Below are 4,297 nucleotides of genomic sequence, written 5' to 3' on the forward strand. Positions count from 1 at the left end.
AAAACCCTTAAGAAAGTAGGAATAGAAAGAACATACCTCAACATCATTAAGGCCATATACAAAAGACTCACATCTAGTATCCTCAATGGGGGAAAAACTGACAGCTTTTTCCCTAAGGTCATGAACAAGACAGGAATGTCCACTCTCACCATTGTTACTTCACACAGTACTGTAAGTCCTAGCCAGAGCAATCAGACAACAAAAAGAAATAAAAGTCTTCCAAATAGGAAGGGAAGATGTCAGACTTTCACTATTCAGAGATGACATGATACTCTATTTAGAAAACCTGAAAGACTCCACCCAAAAACTACTAGAACTGATACACAAATTCAGCAAAATTGCAGGATACAAAATCAACATATAGAAATCTGTTGCACTTCTATACACCAATAATGAAGCAGCAGAAAGAGAAATCAAGGAATCAATCCCATTTACAATTGTGCTCAAATCCATAAAATACCTAGGATTAAACCTAACCAAACAGGTAAAAGATCTGTACTCTGAAAACTATAGAGCACTGATGAAAGAAATCAAACATGACAAAAGAAATGGAAAAACATTCCATGCTCATGGATTGAAAGAATAGTGGTAAAAAAATGTCTATATTATCCAAAGCAATCTATACATTTAATGAAATACCTATCAAAATACTACCAGCATTTTTCACAGAGTCAGAACAAACAATCCTAAAATTTGTATGCAATCACAAAAGACCCTGAATAGCCAAAGCAATCTTGAAAAAGAAAAGCAAAGCTGGAGGCATCACAATTCTAAACTTCAAGTTATATTACAAAGTTGTAATGATTAAAGAAAACAGTATGGCAATGGCACAAAAACAGACACATAGATCAATGGAAAATAATAGAAAAACCAGAAATGGATCCAACTATATGGTCAACTACTTTTTGACAAAGCAGGAAGGAATATCCAATGGAAAAAAAGACAGTCTTTTCAACAAATGGTGTTGGGAACACTGGATAGCATCATGTAGAAGAATGAAACTGGACCACTTTCTCACCATAAACAAAAATATACTCAAAATGGATCAAGGACCTAATGTGAGACAGGAAACCAACAAAATCCTAGGGGAGAACAGAGGCAGCAACCCCTTTGAAATCAGTTGTAGCAAATTCTTACTAGACATATCTCAGGAGGCAAGGAAAATAAAAGCAAAAATGAACTATTGGGACTTCATCAACATTAAAAGCTTCTGAACAGCAAAAGAAACAATCAGAACTAAAAGGCAACATTTGGAATAGGAGAAGATATTTATAGATGTCATATCTGACAAAAGGTCAGTATCCAAAATCTGTAAAGAACTTAAACTTAACCAAATAATAATAATGCAGTTAAGAAATGGGCAAAAGACATGAATAGACACTTTCCCAAAGAAGACATCCAGGTGGCTAACAGACATATGAAAAGATGCTCAACATCTCTTATCACCAGGGAAATACAAATCAAAACTACAACGAGATATCTCACACCTGTCAGAATGGCTAAAATCAACACCACAGGAAACAGCAGATTTTGGTAAGGATGTGGAGAAAGGGGAACCCTCTTACACTGTTGGTGGTAATGCAAACTGGTGCAGCCACTTTGGAAAACAGTATGGAGGTTCCTGAAAAAGTTAAAAATAGACCTACCCTTCAACCCAGTTAAATAAAACTAGGTATCTACCCAAAGGATATAAAAATACTTATTTGAAGGGAAACATGCACCCTTATGTTTACAGCAGCATTATCACAATAACCAAATTATGGAAAGAGCCCAAATGTCCATCAGCTGATGAATGGATAGAGAAGAAGAGGTGTGTGTATACACACATATATATGTATATTTAAAGAGAGGTGTATAGAGAGATATATAATATAGAATATTAATTAGCAATCAAAAAGAATGAAAAACTTTGCCATTTACAATAAAATGGATGGAGCTAGATTGTATTATGCTAAGCAAAATAAGTCAGTCAGAGAAAGACCAATACAATATTTCATTCAGTATATGTGCTGCCAAAGCGAGCACTACAATATTTCATTCAGATATGGAATTTAAGAAACAAAACAGATAAACATGGGAAAGAAAAAAAAAAGGGAAGGGGAAGTAAACCATAAGAGACTCTTAACTATACAGAACAATGTGAGGGTTGCTGGGGGGAGGGTGGGCAGGGGATGGGCTAAATGGGTGATGGATATTAAAGAGGGCACTTGTGATAAGTACTTGATGTTATATGGAAGTGATGAGTCACTAAATTCACTAAATTCTACTTCTGAAACCAATATTACACTTTATGTTAACTAAATAGAATTTAATAAACCTGAAACAAAAAATAACACTGCTATAATTTATTTTTGAGTATGGTGTAAGACAGTAGTCCAGTTTCATTCTTTTGCATGTTGCTGTCCATTTTTCCAATTTCCTTTTTTAGGAGACTGTGTTTTTCCCATTAGATATTTTTTCCTGTTTTGTCCACGATTAACTGACCATATAGTTGTGGATTCATTTCTGGGTTTTCTATTCTGTTCCACTGATCTATGTGTCTGTTTTTATTCCAGTACCATACTGTCTTGATGACTACAGTTTTGTAATACCTGTTGAAGTCTGGAATTGTGATGCCTCCAGCTTTGTTTTTCTTTTTCAAGATTGCTTTGATTATTCAGGATCTTTTGTAATTCAATACAAATTTTAGGATTGTTTGTTCTGGCTCTGTGAGAAATCCTGGTGATATTTTAATAGGTATTGCATTAAATGTACAGATTTCTTTGGGTAATATAGACATTTTTACCAATATTTGTTCTTCCAATCCATGAGCATGGGATGTTTTTCCATTTCTTTCTGTCATATTCAATTTCTTTCATTAGTACTTTAGAATTATAAGTCTTTTACCTCTTTGGTTTAGTTTATTCCTAGGTATCTTATTGTTATTGGTGCAATTTTAAATGGGATTGATTAATTTCTCTTCCTGCTGCTTTATTATTGGTGTATAGAACTGCAACAAGATTTCTGTATGTTGATTTTGTATCCTGAGACTTTGCTAAATTTGTGTATCAGTTCTAGCAGTTTTTGGGTGGAGTCTTTCAGGTTTTCTTTGTATGGTATCATGTCATCTGCAAACAGTAAAAGTTTTATTTCTTCCTTGATGATTTAGATGACTTTTATTTCTTTTTGTTGTCTGATTGCTCTGGCTAGGACTTCCAGTACTATGCTACATAACTGTGTTGAATAGACATCCGTGTCTTATTCCTGACCATGGAGGAAAATCTCTCCATTTTACTCCATTTAGGATGATATTAGCTGTGGGTTGTTCATATACCGCCTTTATGATGTTGCGGTATCTTCCCTCTATCCCTATTTTGTTGGGGGTTTTATCATAAATGGATGTACTTTGTCAAATGATTTTCTGCATCTGTTGCAATGCTCATATATATTTTCCCTTTTATTAATATGGTGTATCACATTGATTTATGAATATTGAACCACCCTTGCAAGCCAGGAATAAATCTCACTGGATCATGGTGAAATGTATTGTTGGATTCAGTTTGCTAGTATTTTATTGATAATTTTTTCCATCTATGTTCATCCGGAAAATTGGCCTGTAGTTCTTCAGTGGGAGCTTTATCTGGTTTTGATATCAGGGTAATATTTGCCTCATAGAATAAATTTGGAAGTTTTCTTTCCTTTTCTATGTTTTGGAATAGTTTGAGAAAAACTGGTATTAATTCTATAAATATATGGTAGAATTCACCTGTGAAGCCATCTGGCCCTGGACTTCTGTTGGGCGGTTTTGATTATTAATAAATTTCTTTGCTGCTTATGAGTCTGTTCGTTTCCTATTTCTTCCTATTTCAGTTTTCATAGTTTATACGTTTGTAGGAATTTATCCATTTCTTCCAGGTTGCCCAGTTCATTGGCATACAGTTTCTCATAATATTCTCTTATAATTGTTGCATTTCTGTGATGTTGGTTGTTATTTCTTCTCTCTCATTTTTATTTTATTATGAGCCCTTTAGCTTTTATTTTTTATAAGTATGGCTAGAGATTTTTCAAAGAGCCATCTCCTGGTTTCATTGACATGTTCTATTGTATTTTTAGTTTCTATGTCATATATTTCTGCTCTAATCTATATTATTTCCTTCCTTCTTCTCACTTTAGGGTTAGTTTTTATTTTTCTAGCTCCTTTAGATGTAAGGTTAGGTTGTTGGAGATTCTTGTTTTTTGTGGTAGGCCTGTATTACCATACACTTCCCTCTTAGGACTGTTTTTGTTACATCCCAAAAGTTTTAGACCATTGTGTTTT

This window comes from Eumetopias jubatus, unplaced genomic scaffold, assembly GCF_037043125.1.
Source record: "Eumetopias jubatus isolate StellerSeaLion01/CBP00866 unplaced genomic scaffold, mEumJub1_p1.0 scaffold_6, whole genome shotgun sequence".
NCBI lineage: Eukaryota > Metazoa > Chordata > Mammalia > Carnivora > Otariidae > Eumetopias > Eumetopias jubatus.